This window comes from Pipistrellus kuhlii, unplaced genomic scaffold (assembly GCF_014108245.1).
Source record: "Pipistrellus kuhlii isolate mPipKuh1 unplaced genomic scaffold, mPipKuh1.p scaffold_m20_p_1, whole genome shotgun sequence".
Classification (NCBI taxonomy): domain Eukaryota; kingdom Metazoa; phylum Chordata; class Mammalia; order Chiroptera; family Vespertilionidae; genus Pipistrellus; species Pipistrellus kuhlii.
This window is the reverse complement of record NW_023425404.1, coordinates 87,334,711-87,352,993: the sequence shown is the minus strand read 5'-3', so window position 1 is coordinate 87,352,993 and position 18,283 is coordinate 87,334,711. Positions and strand designations below refer to the sequence as shown.

Below are 18,283 nucleotides of genomic sequence, written 5' to 3'. Positions count from 1 at the left end.
TTTATCTAAATGGAATCATAAAATATGTGGTCTCTGTGTCTGTCTTCTTTACTTTAGCATAATATGTTCGACATTTATCTATGTGGTACCATGGATCAATATTTCATTTTTTGTTATGGCCCAATAATATTCCATTTTATTGCTATGCCACATTTGTTTATATGTTAATTCAGGAACATGTGGACTATTTATATTTTTTGGCATTTATAAATAATACTGCTGTGAATATTTGTCTAATGGTCTTTGTGGGTTGGGTTTATCCTGGAGTGTGATTGCTGGGCCATTAAGTGAATTGGTATTAACACCTTAGGGCATATGCTCTTCACTTTTCAAGTCCTGCCTACTGCTGATTGCATCACTCCATTCACTCACTGTCATTTCCTCTCTGTCCCCTATAGGCATCTAAGTTTTAGCCTTGATTGTGGAACAGTGATGGAGGGAAGCATAAGGGGCTGTAGAGCCAGAGAAGGCTCCTGGCTAAGGAAGGTTGTCCTGGAGGGCTTCCTGAAGACGATACCACCTGGTCTTCGCTTATGCCCGGTGGATATTTTCTAGGGCAAAAAGAGTGAAGGAGAGTGCTCCTGGCAGGCAAAACAGGGAGGTGTGAATCCCTTCCCCTTTCCCCACTCAAGGGGGCTAGCCCTGTGAGGGAAGGGGCTCCAGGGACCAGCTGAGATGGCTTCTGTCCCTTCCTTGGGTGGTTGCCTTCTCTCTTTTTGGTTTCTGTTGTTTCCTTAGGGAACGGTAAAGAGCCTGATGATTTGGAGAGGAGTGGGGGAATATTGGAGTGAGATTGCCCGTGGTCTTTAAGCCCCTGCAGAGAGAACCCGAGGTGGGTGGACAAAAGGGTGGGAGACTTTGGTCCTTCTTCATCTGGGGGCAGTGTGAGGATCTAGGACAGAGGTGACCCTGAGCCAGGACACTCTGTGTCCCAAAATGGCATCCGATTTTCCCTCTTTCACAGGAAGGTAAGAGGTAGATGAGTCCCACCCCTCAGGCAGAGTGAGGGCCAGACCTGGAGCTGCACACATAGCCTCCTGATCTAATGGGTAATCACACCCTGACATGCTCATAGGCAAAGAAGGGATTTTTTTATTTATTTATTTTTTTTTTTTGTGAAGCATAATCTCTTGTGAAATATCCAGGCCCTGCTGGGCTTTGTTTCCCAGCCTCATCACTGCTGCTTGGCTTAGTTATGTCTTCAGAGGCCACCTGAGCCCAGGAGGCCACATGGGGCTCTTTAGTTTCTTCTCAACAGGGAGAGGTTTCCATGGTCCATGCTCGGCTTTTGGCCTAAGATGCTGCCAAGTGTGTGCATGTGTGCATGGCCTGTTTCCAGCCTGGACACATTCATTTTTGAACTTGGCTGTGTGTGTGATCCTCACAGCTCAGAAGCTCAGGGACACTAGGTGGCAGCTGCACATTTGTGCCAAGCTTTGCCTTTCTTCTCTCTGACTTTAGTGTTTGTTTGATTCCCACCAACTTTTGAGTGCTTGATGGGGGCCAGGAGGGTGGGGAGGGTATTAGCTTCTGAGAGTTGATTGAGCTGGGACATATCCGTCCCTTTGTCAGTGCTGCCCAGCCCCTCAGCTGCCTCACCTGTCGCTTCCAGCCCACAAAGCCCCTGCTTTTGCACTGAGATCACTCTCCTAAAACTTGCCTTTGCACTTTATCCACTCCTCCACATTGTGTAATGTAGGCAGGACTGGAATTACTGTACCCATTTGGCCTAGAGACAAGCTTAAAGTCCCTTGGACTTTCCACACGATCACTAGCTTCCCCTCCCAGAACATGAGCCCCTTGCGCTCAGCCCCTGCCCATAGGGAACAGGCCCCGGTTTCAAGAATGAATCCAGCTGCCTTCTCCAAATGAGGCTTTTCTTTCCTGTAGTCCTTCAGCATTATCCTGGAGAGATGGCCCCAAATTAACAGTCAGGGAACCACAGGAGGCAATAATATTGATGTCGATCACGGATATTTCCTTATTGTGACTCTAATTAGCAATTTTTCCAACAGCTGCAGCCCAACCTGGCAGTCAAATGGAAGAGCTCCAGCTTATTAATATGAGCCCATTAATGTCACACTGACAAGGCTGATGAGGGGTGGTTTTAGGTAGGGAGAAGGAGAAGCAGGGATGGGGGCTAGAAGGTCCATATTCTCCACTCCTCCACCAGGCACTTGCTTTCCTTGAGCACAGCCCACCGAGTGTCTCTTATCCCATATATCACAAGGGAGTTCACTTCCCAGGTTGCCTCCTTTACCTCATGGCCCCATGCTCCACCTGTTCTTTCAGGATGGCTTAGGTTAAAGAGCAGCTTCCATACCCCTAGGAAAGCCTTGGGCATTAGCCCAAGGCCCTCAGGTAGCAAGAGGTAGGAGAGAAGCTCCCCAGCCTTTTGCCCTTCTTCTCCAGCTGGAAGAATGCCCCCATCCCCAGCACTGCACATTCAGATCTGAGCACCCTACTGACGCTGGCCTCACAGTCACTGCACATGTGTCTTCAGCCGTGTACTGGTTCAAACAGAAGGGCTAAGACCCCTAGAAACCTCCTTATCCATCTGCTTTAAGCTTCCCTCTTCCCTCCTCTCCAGGAAATTCTTGGGTCTATATTCCTCACCTCAATTCCAACTGTATTGCTAGCCTCTGACATTCCTCTGCCCAGATCTCTTTAGATCCTTTGGTGCCTTGAGTGAGGAAGCCAAAGTGTTGTTATAAGGGCTGCTAAGTGGTGGCCCAGTGAACCAGGCCATGTGGCTCTGCTGAGCTGCCACCCTAATCTGTCCATCAGGTCATTTCCTGCACCTGCTTCTCTCTACATGCTCCAGGACAGGAAGGGGCCATGTTTCCTGGGTCCCTTCCCCCCCTAACCTCCCACCCGCCCCCCTCCCCGCCCAAGGCTGGCGCCGAAGCGGGAGCTTGTAATCAGGAAATGAGGGAATGGGGCAGCCAGACACTGAGCTCTGCATCCCACAGGTGGTCCCTCCTATGGCTCTCAGATTAAGTGCCTGTTGCCTCAAGAGTACTGTACACCCTCTACTGAGAGTGACACCCACTGTATGCCTCACTGGTGGTATTTGCTGAAGGAGGGGACAGCATCTGCCTGCGGGGCTCCCAGAGACAGAGAGACACAGCCTTGCCTGCGGAGCTGCCCCTTCAAGGAGACCTTTGAAACTTGTGTCTTCACTCATGCTTGGTAAGGATGTTCACATATTCATATCATTTATTAATTCACTCATTTATTCGTTTGTTCAGTCATTCATTTGTTCATTCATTTAACAAACACTTGCTGGATGCTGTGTGCTCAGTGCTAGGCTCCATAGAGGGTCTCAGCCAGGCCCTGGCAGAGCCCATAGCCTTGTCAGCATAACCGCCCCTGAGCAATGCAGAATAAAGTGGGCCCAGTAGAGGTAGTACGCGTTGCATGTGTGTGTGGTTGGGGGGGGGGGGGGCGGTGGCATAGAGGAGAAAATGTGAGTGGTTCATTAAGGAAAAGGAAACATTTTAAAGCTGACAGAGAGGAAAGGGCACCACAAGCAAAGGGAATAGACTTTTCAATGGCTCTGAGTCTGAGAGAGCAGGTTGGAGTCAGGAAGAAGCAGGGTTCAATTACAAAATACCCAAGTGGGTAAGCTCAGTTGTAGAGATGGGGTAGGGACAGCGGTGGGAGTTTTTAGAAGGACAGGTGCTCCACCTCCTACAGGTACTGGGACCACTGGAGAGGCAGTCCCCAAAGGTTAGGTCTACAAATGGCCACAGTCCAAGACAGTGGCAGGAAGACTCACACTTCTCCTTCCCTGCCCAGTGTAGGGTGAAGTGAGGGCAGGTCAGTGTCTGTGAGGAGGCGGGTGGTCCCCAGCTGTGAAGGAGTGTGTGAGGACAAAGATATCCTGACTACTGGCAGGCTCCTTGGGCTTAGGAACTAGATGCCCTGGGCTGCACTGGCCTGGAGGGCACCAGTGACTGTGGCTGCATCTACCTGGGCCATACCTCCCCCCTCTCCCTCCTAGCCATCAGAGCTCCCAGCCTTCACAGCAATCCCTCCAGTGGGCAGAAGAGAGACTGAAGCCTGACAGTGGCCGAGCCCTGCCCAGGGTCACACACGATATAGGTTTCCTCTTGTTCTTCCATAAGGAAAATACCCCCAGGTCTCAGGGTCCAAGACAGCCAGTGTGAACACCCTGCATGGTGCAGAGAAGGTCTAGCTGGAGAGGAGGTGGTGCCGGAGGACAGAGGGCAGAGGGCAGACAGGAGGGCCTGGAATGTTGGCAGAGGAGGAGGCTTCCCTCTGGAGTCTTCATGTGGAAGGTTTTCTAGGATTTGACTGGAGCATCTCTTGACTGGCCTCTGGATAAAATTTCATGCACATCATGAGGCCCAGAGCAGTCAGTGAGGGAGCCAAGCACTCCCAGCCATGTTCCCGTGTACACATGCATGCACATGCATGTCAACCTGTGTACATAAGCTAAGCTCATATGAGCTAAGGCCTACTTCTGTTCATACATTTATGTGTATCCAGCTGCTTGTTCATGTGTCTGAAGGAGTGCATCCCTGGGAGTATAATTCTGCATTCATATGTGTGCTGGCCATGCCAGCAGCCCTTCAGGACACAATCTTTCCCTCCCACCTGAGCCAGAAAACTCCCAAACTTCCTCTGCCCTGCCTAGGCCCAGCTATGCCCTACCCCTCACACAGCTCTCCCCTGAGGCCTGAGGTCTGGCCCTCTGAGGACCGGCACTGCGGGTGGAGGTGGGCATCAAGCAAACAGCTCAGGCCAAGAGGTACCATCTGGCTCTTTTTTGTGCTCATCTCCTCCCCTCCTATCCCTAAGTGCCTGCCATGGGATCCTGACAGGTAGGTACCCTCTCTCTGCTGTTTGTCTAGCTCCCATGATGGGGAGCTCACTGCCTCCCAGGGGAGCAGCAGGGGAACCTGTGGGCAGAAAGGACCGCCAGGAAGGCAGAGAGTGTGGTCCGGGCTCAGCCCTCAACTCTCAGGGTCTGGGGCTGTCCCCAGACAGCCAGGCCTAGGGCTTTAGCTCCTGGCAGCATGGTCAGGCTGGAGGCTCACCTTATTGTCAAGAGTGTATTTTAGTTATTAGTGATAGCAGCAAGGAATTTGGGAGGATTTCTCTCATTTTCAGAACTTTCAGCAAGCCTCCTCCCTGCCAGTGCTGAGGACACACACACACACACACACACACACACACACACACTCGGTTGCTCCTGTGCGGCTGGGAAAGAGGGAGAGAAATCTGGGTCAGTCTCCCGGGAAGGGCTCTGTAGCATCTCCCCACCTTTCCTGCAGATGCTCAGTGTTGCAAACCTGGGCTGTGGTCTGAAGGCCAAGGCCAGCCTCAGTCCTGCCCCAGTCAGCCCTAGAGTGGGATCTGCTCCCTCCCTGGGCCTCCCTCTCTAGCTGACTTCAGGCAAGGCCCCTGGAGCCACAGGTCATTGTTGCCATACTCTGCTGATTGCACGGGAGATGGCAGAAGTTTCCCATCTCCAAATGAACCCTCGAGCTTCAGCCCTGCGGTCTGGGGATGAGGGCCGGAGTTTTGGGGGAGCTGGAGCCATATGATAGCAACCCCATGCAGAGAATGCAGACACATAGGACAGATTCCTAGTGGTGGAATTTTAGGTAAGATGGCAGAGTCCGGGGTCTGGGTATGATGCCTCAGGAGTGGGAAGGGGTTTTGAGAGAAGGTAGACAGAGAAGAAGTTCAAGATATTACAGCCATTTCAGCATGGAGCTTGCAGTAGGGATTCAACTAAGTTAACTCAACTTTGAGATAGGACCAAAGCCCAGGGCGGGAGCCACTCCTCAGGGAGAGTCACTGGACTGTGTAGCAGAGGGAGGTGGTAGAGTTTTCTGGGAAGACTGGGGAATTGCCATGATTTAACCATTCAGAGACTTAAACCAGGGTGACATCAAAGTCATTTTCTTTTACTGCCCTTGGCACACAGCAAATCTTTCCTTCATGGCCCAGGTCTTCAATGTTTGTTGAGTGAAGGGATAGAAAATTGATTTGACATAAGGTAGATATAAGGACTTCCTGATGCATCCTTATCCTCAGGACTTGATGCCTTTGAGGTGAGATCCTCAAAAGGGTTATCACATAGAAGAGGTTACCCCAGGCATCCCCAGCTTCCCCCAGAGGTCAGCCCTTCCTGCCATGTGTGGGGAGGAACAATGTCTGTCTACAGGGGTTTCGGCCTGATCTAGAATCTTCAGGACCAGAGATGCCCATCTTTTTTCAAGCGTGTGTGTGTGTGTGTGTGTGTGTGTGTCCTGTGTGGGGTTGGCTATTGAAATATTGCTGCCACTTGTAAATGTTTGCTCATACTTGTCGTACTTAGAAGGGGATAGAGGAATTTTTTTTTTAGTTCAGGGAGAGGGTGGCTGGACCAGCCACTTATGGACGGAGACTGTGGCCAGTGTTCAGGGTAACTGGTGAGGGGAGCTGGTCCTTGATCTTGAGGCCTGGCTGTGAGAGGGATGAAGGAGAGTTGGGGAAGGCCTTGGAAAGGGGGTGGAGAGTGTTAGGGTTTGAGAGGTGGATGTGAAGCAGGGTAATGGTTTCTCAGATGGGCTCCAGTGGTAGGCTGGGTCTCCCTTCTCAGACTGGGGTTCTTGTGGCATTGTCAGCTCCTGGACAACCTGTGGAAAGGAGTTTCCTACCTCCTTGTCCTCAAGGTTTCTAGCCAGTCCCAGCCCTCCTCCATTCTGACCATTCCTGGCACATCCTTCTCCCACTCCCTGCAGCCCCAGCCAGGAAGCTGCAACCCCATGCTTGAGCCCCTTGGGCAGAAGCTGGGGCAGCTGGGGCTCCCACTGGGAGGAGCAGAGCTGTCAGCATGCCATCCCTCTGCTAACCTGACTGACTCAGAACACACATGGGAGCCTTGAGACTCTAAGGGCTAGGAGCACATGCACACTCATGCATCCTCCCTGATCAGTAGGCAAGGAACTGGAAAAGATACAGTGCAGTCTGTCAGATGGCTATTAGTTACTAGAAGCCTGGGACACCCCCAGCCTGTCTTCTCCAATCTGGGACATCCCTCTCACAATCCAGGACTGCTGGCTCCCAACCGCTTGCCTGCCTGCCAGCCTGGTCAACGCCTAACTGCTCCCCTGCCAACCCAGTCACCCCCAATTGCCCTCCCCTACTGGCCTGGTGGCCCCCAACTGTCTTCCCCTGCTGGCCTGGTCCCCCCAACTGCCCTCCCCTGCTGACCATCTTGTGGTGGCCACCTTTGACCACATGGGGGTGGCATCTCATGTGATGGTGTAAGGTCAGTTTGCATATTACCTCTTTGTTATATAGTAATATAGTATTGTGCTAGAGATGGCTCTTGCTCCCCCCCCCCCCCCCCAACCTTCTTCTCTGGCCTCCATTCAGAAGGCCATGCAGGATCTTGGGCTGGAAGGAGAGCTGGGCAAGGTGCACTGTGGGCATTGTTGAGGGTAGGAATGGACCATGAAGATTGGAGCAGACTCTGGCCAGTGTGGCTAAGTTGGTAGGAGTGTCTTCCCATACACTGAAAAGTCACAGGTTCCATTCCGGTCAGGGCACATTCCTGGTTGTGGGTTCAATCCTTGGCCTCAGTCGGGGGGCGTGTAGGAAGCAACAGATCGATGTGTCTCTCTCACATCAATGTTTCTCTCTCTGGCTCTCACTCTCACTCTCTCTCTTCTTCCCTCCATCCCTCCTCTCTCTCTCTCTAAAAATCAATGAAAATGTCCTTGGGTGATGATTAAAAAAAAAAGATTAGGTCAGAATATGAGACAGCCTCTCCCCACCAAGAGCCACTGGCCCTTCGATGGTCTGCAAGATCCTCTGGGTCAGCATAACCCTTGTGCAGATAGGGAACCTAAAGCCCTGAGAAATTGAGGCCTGTGCTGTATGTGGTGAAGGCTACCCTGTCCCATTTTGCACAGCCTCCACTGGGAAGGGCAGGATGAAAAAGGGAGCAGAGGTGGGGAATCAGTGGGTCAAGCGGTGAGGGATCTAGGGTGGTGCGGTGTAAGAATGTGATCAACTGATCAGCCAGCAAATGATGTCTCAGTCCCTGGACCAGAGAAGGGCTTGTTTCATCCCCACCCTCAGAGATAGTGCCCCAGGGGGGGAATTGACTGTGTCTTATTTGGAATCTCACATGGCAAGGTAGGCACTCTCATGCCCATTTCAGAGATGCACAAACTGAGCCCCAAAGAGCGGCTTTTCCAAGGCATATGGATAGGGTGGAATGTTGCCTGCCCCTAGTGGATAGAGACCTGTTCCTGGTGAAAGGGGTCTACTACAAGATAACACTCTCAGCAGGAATCTGCTTGCTGCCTTGAGGCAGAGCTGGGACTAGTTCCTATGAGAAAGGCAAACACTTAGCTTTAGGACTCTGAACTTCCTTGTTTGTTCCCTGTACTGGCCAAGAATTTCTTCTACAAGTCTGACCATAGTCCCTTATGCTTTAACTTTACCCACCATTCTTACGGGATCCTGTCAATCCACCTCCCTCCCCAACCCACTATCTCTCCTCTGTTCTTCTGCTTTTTGGTTTTGGTGGCCCCTGCTGCATGGCCAGTTCCTGAGAGTCCAGCCTGTCCTGACCCACCCAGGCCTGTCTGAAAATTAGCTCACCTTGCCCAGCATTGTCATCTGAAGGGCTTCATTTTCCACTCTTTGCCCATAATGCACGCCCCACCTCCCCACCCTGTCTGCCTACCCCTCTTCCCCATCTCCAAGCCTATAATCTCTGTAATCTCTCCCTACAGTACTCAGCATGGTGGTGAGCAGACAGTCAGCTCAGATCCCTTCCTTCCTCTCTGCTGTCTGTCTTAGGAAGAGGTCTGTGCTCCAGACAGGTGTCTCCTCCCTGCCTCTGTGGTTTCCTTGCTCCCAAACCAGAAACCTAGTTTGGTTGAAAATTAGGGTAGATTCTCAAAACATTGAAGGCTTTTCACCCCTTACTTTCTACCTTCTCCACCCAGGCTAGGAAGACCTGGGTATCACCCTGAAATTCAGTGCTCAGTGACCCTGGTCTTGCTTATCATGCCCCACACACAATAAGCTCCAAATTTACCTTCATTTCAAGAGAAGCTGACCTTAGATCAGGATGACCAGGAAAGCAAGGTGGTTTTTAACTAATTCACATTAAGGTGTGAGTGATTGGTAACAGTTTATCCTGACTGTGATATTTGGATTTGAACAGAGGGGCATTATAGTATTAATAATAATAATAATAATAATAACAATAATAATTATTACCTCAGCTTTTACTATGTCAGGCACTGTTGTTACACTGTACATATATTAAGTCATTTAATTAATATGCTACCCCAAATTAATTTCTAATTGGTAGGAAGATAAGGGAAGAATGTTGAGGAGCTGAAGGAGCTCGAGGGAGCAGGAGGCAAACTTCTCCCTTTTTTCTCTAAAAGTCCATCCCAGCTCCCATTTGGTACAGAAAGCCAAGTTGTTTGCACTGCAAATCATGTCGAGTATTTGCCTGAGGTCGCCTGGGAGGGCGAGGGCAGCTCTGCTTCTCCCTGGCTCCGAGGTCCCATAAGATGCCTGGGAGGGCGCTGCTCCCAGCCAGGCAGCTCCCCACAGGGTCTCAGGCACCCTTTAGGAAGTCTCTTGGTAAGGTGGGTTATCACACAGGCCCCCTGAGGCATCAACCCCAGTTCCTCCATGGTCCCTGAACCTGCCTAATCTCTTGTGGCTGAGCAGCCACCTAACCAGCTGGCACACCCCTGACTCTACTGTAGGCTGGTCAGGCCCCAGAGCCTGTCTGTGAGTTTGACTTAATGTGAGTCTCAGATGAACCTATAGGGTGAGTTGAGCTGGGATGAGGACCCCCGTTCTGCAGGTGGGGAGACAGAGGCTCAGAGAAGAGAAAAATAACTGCCGAACCCTCCTATGTAGAAGGACAGCCTAGTGAATTCCTGAAGTGAAGGACGGGCTTATTGCTTCGTGAGTGGCACTCTCACTACTTTAAGCAGACAAATGTGAGTAATTGTGGTATTTCAGATCCCACCCTTTCTCCCTCCCCCAGCAGTCTCCTGGTTGCCCTTGGCACCCAGTTGGAGGAAGCTGAGCAGCTGCTCTTAGGTGGTCTCACCCACCCCAGCCTCTCTCAATCTGCCAGCTTTCAAGGTTGGCTGCCTGGTAGCTCAGAAATTGATCTAGGAGACTTGACTGTGGCCAGCTTTTCCCATACAGCCAGCCACCGCACCCCACAGCCCATTCCATCCAGTTTATCCTAGTAATGACCACTCATCCATCCCTCCTGGGAAGACAGCTGGCCATTCCCTATTTCTCCCCCCACTCCCCAGTGGGATCCCAGGGACTCTAACTCAGAAATAACATGGTTCTGAACTGACCTCACCACCAACTACTGTGTGGTCTCAAGCAAATCCTTTCTCCTCTCTGAGCATCCGTGTCCACACTCGAATGTGGATCTAACCTGAGGGCCTTGAGGATCCAGTGTGGCAAAGTGTGGGAGCTGGCAGGATGGCCACCGTGATGAGGACTCCGGAGACCCATGCTTGAAGGTCCTCAGGGTGGAAGAGCCTAGTTAGGGCATGAATGTACCTGCCTTTCTTAGCAAGCCAGGGAGGAATTCTCAGAGGAGGAGGCATTTGTGCTGGGCCCTGCAGGATGACCAGACTTCCTCACATTTGGGGGTGAGGACAGTGGTGGATAGCATTCTGAGAATGGCAAGAAGGGGCTCCACATGAGGACATGACAAGTTGGGGACCTTAGGGTTTTGTGCTTAACATAGCTGACTACACCAAGCCCCTGCTTATACCCTTCAGTGGCTCTTCAATGTCCTTGGGCAAAAGTACCCACTCCCTGGGGAAGCTTTGGAGGTCTGGCAAGATCTAGTCTTTGCCACCTCCAGGCACCCAAACCACTGCCCTGCCCTAGGCCTCCAGCTTTGACACATTTTAAAAATTCTCTATACTTCCTGATTTGCCTTTGACCACAATAAAATTTGACTCGGTGACCAAATAAAACTCCCACTCCCTTTCTGGGCCCACTAGGCACTAGGTGATGTGCCATCCCCCTTCCCCCAGAGCCCACTTCTCTCTCAGGGCCCGAGACCTGTACATTGAATCTCCATGTTTGGGAATCAGCAAAAATGTACCCAACTTGAAGACCAAGCATTTCCAGGGTGCAGACATTAGAGTGCTCAAGCCAGGCCAATTCCAGACACATCAGGGTAATTGGTCAGCCTAATTTCCCCCAGCCCTGCAGTGGGCCGTCTGTTTTCTTGTCCTCGCCACTCTATTGGAAAACCAGTTTGTCTGTGTTTTCCCTTGTTCTTGGCTGTCTCCACCAGCAGCCTTCAGCTGCCAGAGAGCAACTCTGAATCCCTCGTGCCCAGAGGCAGTGCTGGTACCAGTGCTGAATGAGTGAACGAGGGGCAGGGACTCAGTCCTGTGCAAGCCTCTCCTCGCTAGCCTCAGTTTCACATCTATACCACGAGGTGGGCGCTAGGTGTCCAGGGAGGGCTCTCCAGGCCCAGTACCCCCAATGCAGCAAGTTGGAGAGGAGGGACAGTGCCCTCTCCGTGAGGTAGCTGGCAGTAGGAATGTCACAGCCCTCACCTTCCCAAATACTCCACCATTAACTAACAACCATTATTGGTCCAGACCCAGGGCTGGGGTATTCCGAGTGATGGCACCAACTGCCAAACCCCACTCCCCTCCCACGCCCGGAAACAGATGGCCCAAGCTTGGGCGGGCAGTAGAGATGGGGACTGGCATTTGTGTATGTGTGTGGTTTTTTAAAAATCTGACACATTTTTGTCACGTCTTGGTGCATCAGAACAGTAGAGTAGGCGGGAGTGTGAAGAATGTTTTAACTTGCAACTTTGTAACAGTTCCAGTTTCTCTGGGCCTCCTCCCCCTCCCCAAGCCTCTTGGGAGGAACCTCAAAGTCCATCTGTTCCTGAATCCTCCCCCTCCCCACATCCCTCCATCCCTCCATCCATCCATGAATCCATCCTTCTTTCCTCCATCCTTCCTTTTAGTCAGCTGAGGGAGAGAAAGAATCAGAGGAAGTAGCCAAGACTAAGAGGACCCTGGTCAGGGAGGCAAGTGTCCTGTTTCTGATCCAGAAACTCCTGACACCAGACTTGCTGTGTGACCTTGTGCAGTTCCTGACCCTCTCTGGGCCCCATCCATGTTACCCTAGGCCCACCCCTTAGGAATTCCTGACTTTCATAGAAATGTCTAGGAAGAGTGATTAAAAATGGGGAAGGTACAGGAGGGGTCAAGCAGGGAAGTTTGTGGTTCAGAGCATTCAGGGAGAATGACCCCAAGGTGGTAGAGAGAACCACATTCATGAAGCCAGACTAAGTGGTCCCAACCTTCAATTCCCCTCAGCTCCCACTCTGCCTAGCCCGCCCTGGTTGGTGCTTTGAAGGTGATCCAGGGCTGGCTGAGGTTTGGGGCCGCTGCTCCAAGTTTAGCTGGGATGAGGAGGAGCCAGGCAGGACCAGGCACCTGGATGTCTCTCCACTGCCCTGCTGTGCTTATCAGTCCTCAGGCCCTGGGAAGAGGAAGCAGAGTGGGTGCCAGGCCCCAGCTTTGCTTATCAGCCACCAGCCCTGCTGTCCCCAGGCCTGCTTGGTACTAGCTTCCATTTCATTAGTCCTAGAAATGTCAGCCTAAGAAACCACGAGTCCACATAGCAGGCTGGTATGAGCTGCCCTGGGCCTGGGGAGCCGTTGGAGGCATGAAGGGGCAGTGCCCTGGGGCAGCTCAGCTGTGGCAAGGGCTCCAGCCTTGCTTTCTCATTCCACAGCTCAGAGACCAGGGCTACAGGCACTGTAGTTAGTGCTTTCTGCCAGGGGCAAAGTACCCAGCCCCAGGTCCATTTTGTTTCCTGCTTCCTTGTATACCTAACAGAACTCCCAAAGTCCAGGTCATGCATTGGAGGGCAAAGGCAGAGGAAAGGAGTAGGCAGAAGGAGCTCCCCTTGCCCATTTGCCCAGCTTACTCTGTTCTGCCTTCAGGAGCTGAAATCAAGTCAAAGGCAATACTAGATCACTGCTGACCACAGAACGTTTCTTACTCTAGGCTGAGGCAACTCCTGAATATCATGCCACCTCCTGCACCCAGGGTAGGATTTAGGCCAGCTGGGGCTCTCCCCACCAAAGAATCCCTGCAGGGGGTAGTCTCTTTTGCTCAGGAGAATGAGCTCTGGCCAGGGCAGCCAAATAAATCAGTGTCTCCTGTTGCAGCCTTGGCCTAAGACCGCAGCCCAGCTGAGTCAGTGCCATGTGAATCTCACCATATGGGTACAGGGTGGCTGTGGTAGGGGAGGGGGTGGAGCTGGGTTGCCATGAGAACTGGAATGCTGGCATTTCCTCTTTTGGGGAGGCTGAACCATACTTCACAGGTGGTGTACACTTCTGAATCCCATTTCTCTGTGTTTTTTAGGAAAGGAAAAAGGACAGAGGAAGGGGGTGGGAAAAAGCAAGGAGGGAGAGAAAGACACAGCCACAGAAGCAGTGGGAGCTCTCTGGAGCTGTTGAGTGTTGATCAGGGGCCTGTTTTGCCCAGAGCTTATCCCAGGGCCAAAGAGGGGATGTTAGACTATTACTCTTATGCAGACCTTGTGTAAATCTTTTCCTTAAAACACACAACCCTGTGTCCTGCCTGAGCCCTTTTCTGGGTTACTCATCCTTATCCCTGTCCCCTCGGTGTCCACTCTGTGGACAGTGACACTGAGGCAAAGAGAGCAGAAGACTCAGGCCCTGCTCCTAGCCCCTCAGTCAGGGGCAGGTATCCATCCTACCTGAGCTCATCACAGAGACCTTTAGCAGCATGGCACTGGACCTCCACATGGCCGGGGAAGATGTGGAAAACTGCCCTGAGTGAGAAGAGGAAACAGTGAAGCAGTGGGAGATGGGAGGTGAGCTTGGGAGGATGTTGAGAGCTGAAAGGGTAGGGCAGTTTTCACCCATCCATTTGGAGAGAAGTGAGGGGTTGACATGCCAAGATTACAGGCTTTGGGGTGGACAGGCCTGGTGTGCATCCAGTTTCATCTCTGACACCTCTGGCAAATGAGCCTCCTTGAATCCTGGTTTCCTCTGTAAATTGGGGTGATAGCACCTCTCTTGCAGGTTTCCTGTGTGCACACAGTGGAGGAACTAGAGCTGCCATGATGTGATCTTCAGGTCATGGTCCTTGGCATTGGCTGGAGACATAGGGATGAGTTGATAAGTCCTGAGCCTGGAGTGCCCATCTGAGCAAAGTTGTGGAGGGACCTGGCACAGCCATGTTCAGGGTAAGCGGCATTGTGGGGAGGAGCTGTCCTGGCAGGAAGGAGAGTGGGATGGCAGGAGGAAGGCAATGTGACAACTGGGGAGCTTGGGTCTAGGTAGGGGTGTCGAACTCAATCAGAGAAGGGGCCAAAATCTAAAATCCAGCCTAAATCGCGGGCCGAATGGTTTACTGAACAGTCATAAACTGTCATTGTGATGGAAACGCAGCGGAGTGCAGTGATGACAGCGCGGTGCAGGCCACATTGCAAGGCCTGGCGGGACGGATTTGGCCCGCGGGCCTTGTGTTTGACACATGTGGTCTAGGGGCAGAACCAGTCCTGGCCCATCCAGACCCTGGGCAGGCCCAGGCCACGTGAGCAATTCTAAGACAGAACTGTTGCCTCCATTGAATCTCTGCTGTCCCCAGCTTCTCTTCCTGAGAGCCTCATTTATCATGTTTGGGACATCCCTTCCAGACTCTTGGAAAGCAGGGCTACTAAGCAAGGAGATTGGTGCTATGACACCAGCTCCACCAGCACATCCTGACGTGTGATCCTGGGAAAGCCCTCTCTTGACTGCCCTCTCACTGGAAATGGGGTTCAGGCTGCTGTCCTTCCCTTCTCCAGGGCTGAGGAGGGCCCCAGGAGACAGTCGAGTAAGCATCCTTTAGCTCGTGTCTAGAGAAAACAAGAGGGGAGGCTGGCTCTATTTCTAGTGAGCAGGTGGGGAGGGGGCTGGAGGCGGGGCTCTTACACTCTGGTTGTTGCCTCCAATGATAATGGAGCCCATGTGTCAAGTCCTCCTATGTGACAAGATCTCCAATCTCAGTCCACTCTTATAATAACTAGGGAAGTAGTATCATTCCCACTTGACACCCAAGAAGACTGAGGCTTAGAGAAGGAGAATAACTTGCCCAAGGTCATCCAGGTAAAGGCACAGAGGCAGGACTAGAACACAGGTGCCTAGCCCTGGAACTTTGATTTTTTTAAAAAAAATATATTTTATTGATTTTGTACAGAGAGGAAGGGAGAGGGATAAAGAGATAGAAACATCGATGAGAGAGAGTCATCTATCAGCCGCCTCTTGCACACCCCCTACTGGGGATATGCCCGCAACCAAGGTACATGCCCTTGACTGGAATCGAACCCGGGACCTTTCAGTCCCCAAGCCGACGCTCTATCCATTGAGCCAAACCGGTCCCAGCATAGCCCTGGAACTTTGTTTCATGTTCTCTCTAGGCCTCTCTCCTCTGACTTCTTCTAGCTCCCACAGACTAAAGGCCTCAGTCTAGCCTCTCCAATTGGATGTTGTCAGGGTTACAGGGACTCTATGCTCAGGAAAGAGTGGAGAACAGGGAGAAATAGATGCTGAGCACCAGGCTCCAATCCCCACTGACTGTAGTGGGCCCATGCCCAGCCTGCCCAGAGGTACAGGATCCCAGCTTAGGGATGAGGTGGAATGAGACTTTGAACTTTGCGGATTACTCACTCTGGTCTCAGCCTGAACCTCTCTGAGCCTCCATTTCCTCATTCAGAAAACAGGCAATGGAGTTGCCCTGTATCAATCAGACTAGATAGGTTTTGCTGCAATAACAAACAATCTTAAACATCTCAGAGATTTAAAACAGCTTTAAGTACATTTCTTGCCTTAATTGCAAAGAGGTAGGAAATAAAGGTTTGTTTCTTATTGTCACTTAGGACCCCAGGCTGAAGGAGCTGCCACCCATCTCAAATGTGTGCCCATAATACCATGGCAGCAGGAAGAGGTAGGGCCAGGTTACAGCTTGTAAAACTCCTTCATGCAAATGGCACAGGTAACTTACACTAATAGTTCATTGACCAAAGTACATCACATGGCCATGCCCAACGTCAGAGGGGAAAGGAAAGCAACTTAGGCTTGAGTTCACAGCCACAAAAGGCTGTGTCACCTTGAGCAAGTCCCTTTTTCTCTTTGTCTCTCAGTCTCCCCCAGATAAGGGATGGGCCTGGGTTCCCATCTCTGACTCTGACATCAGGGTTCTGAGAGCTTCTTTACCAACCAGCATTTCCCCCTCCCTAAAGTGGGGTGGCTAGACTGGGAGAGAGAACCTTATCTATCCACCCTGTCCCTCAGTGCACTCACTGGATAGTCAGACTCTGCCTTCCCCCAAAATAGCTCACAGTCAGAGGAGACAGACAGGTAGCCAGCAAAGACCCATGATGTGACAGAGACATACTCCCTTTGGGAGGCTCTTTGATCACCAGCCATGGCACAAACCAGATAGGCTATAGGTTGAGCCCAATTTCCTGCCCTCTCCCCCTGATCCTGCCTTTGACCACCAGTGGACTGGAGAAATACAGAACTCCCCAGTGAAGGAAGAATTGGAGCTGGATCCTGAATCACTTAGCTGGGCAAGGAAAGGGAGTGGTTTCCAGGTTGAGGACAGCAGGAGCAATGACTTGGAGGTGGCATGCCTTTGGAGTGGGACTGAATGACAGCTGTCACCTGAAGGATATACATATTGACAAGAGGAAGCATGATTTCAGTGTTCTAGCAAATCTCTCTCTCTCCTTCCCTCCCTCCCTCCCTCCTCCTTCCCTTCTTTCCTCCCCTCCCCTTTCTCTTTCCCCAGCTGCAGCCACGGGCAAGAGATGTTGGGGTTTCTCAGGAAGACAGAAGAGCTGTCAACCAACCTTTTATAGTATAGAGAAGGGATGCTTCTAGAAAGCCAGGGAGGCTCCGAGTCCCCTAGCACTGTGGAAATGGACCCCCTTATACCCAGTAAATTGATAACAGCAACAGAAATAGTAATAACTCTTTTTGACACTTTACTATTAATGGATCACTTTGGTCCTCACACTAGCCCTATTGTGTTCTGTCCTATTAATTCCTTGATTCACAGAGAAGGCAAAAGATTTGCGCAAAGCCAGTGGGTCTATGACATGTGCTCACACTGTGTGACTCTATGATGTATTTGTACCCACTTTTCAGGAGTCACAAGGGCCTTCCTCAGGGGACATCTCCCTGGTGCATAGATGGAGCAGAGTTCTGGCATAGATGGGAAATGGATTCTAGATCTCTACTGTAGGGCTTTCCTTGACTTTTTTTTTTTTTTTTTTTTTTTTACAGAGAGAAAGGGAGAGATATAGAGAGCTAGAAACATTGATGAGAGAGAAACATCGGCCAGCTGCCTCTTGCACACCCCCTATTGGGGATGTGCCCGCAACTCAGGTACATGCCCTTAACCAGAATCGAACCTGGGACCTTTCAGTCCGCAGACCGATGCTCTACCACTGAGCCAAACCCGTTTCGGTGCTTTCCTTGACTTTTTGAGTTTGAGAGGTCTTGCTGAGCCCAGAGTGTTGGAGGGTCTGGCCAAGCCCAGAACCACCAAGCTCCTGAGTCTCAAAATTCTGCAGAATACCTTTCCCCTGAGACAAGACTGGCAGAAGTACCAGTTTGCTGAGTGAAGCTGGAAAGTGTGACTTCCATGGCTTGAAACTGTGAGGTTCACTTACTTGCTTATGAAATCAGAGCATGATGTATAGAGGTCTAAACACCTAGGAACAGTATGGTACTTTCTTGGTAAAATGGATGGTTACCAGTCACTACTACATACAAATGGGATCTTAACTATTTCCATTGCGCTTTTGTCATTGGCCTTAAAAAGGAAGTATTCCCACCATGACAGTGCATGAATGTTCCCTTTTCTCCATCCTTTTGCACTGTTGGTGAGAATGCAGATTGGTGCAGCCTCTGTGGAAAGAAAGTAGTATGGAGTTACCTCAAAAAATTAAAAATGAAACTGCCTAATGACCCAGCAATTCCACTTCTGGAACACGAATTCAAAAGAATATATGCACCCCTATGTATTTGGAGCATTATTTACAATAGTCAATATGTGGAAGCAGTCCAAGGCTTCCACCAGTAGAGGAGTGGATACAAAAGCTGTGGTACATTTACACAATGGAATATTATGTAGCAGTAAGGAAGAAGGAACTCTTACCCTTTGTTATTGCATGGATGGAC

The 18,283-nt window shown here is 51.1% G+C and overlaps 2 protein-coding genes across 3 annotated transcripts in view; both read left to right on the top strand.

The window, feature by feature from the left end:
* The window catches only part of PEAK1 (pseudopodium enriched atypical kinase 1), a 715,824-nt gene that overhangs the window by 324,683 nt on the left and 372,858 nt on the right, over positions 1 to 18,283 (top strand). The window lies entirely within an intron of this gene.
* Positions 1 to 18,283, top strand: part of LINGO1 (leucine rich repeat and Ig domain containing 1) — a 171,107-nt gene that overhangs the window by 121,771 nt on the left and 31,053 nt on the right. The gene's annotated exons all lie outside the window — the stretch shown is intronic.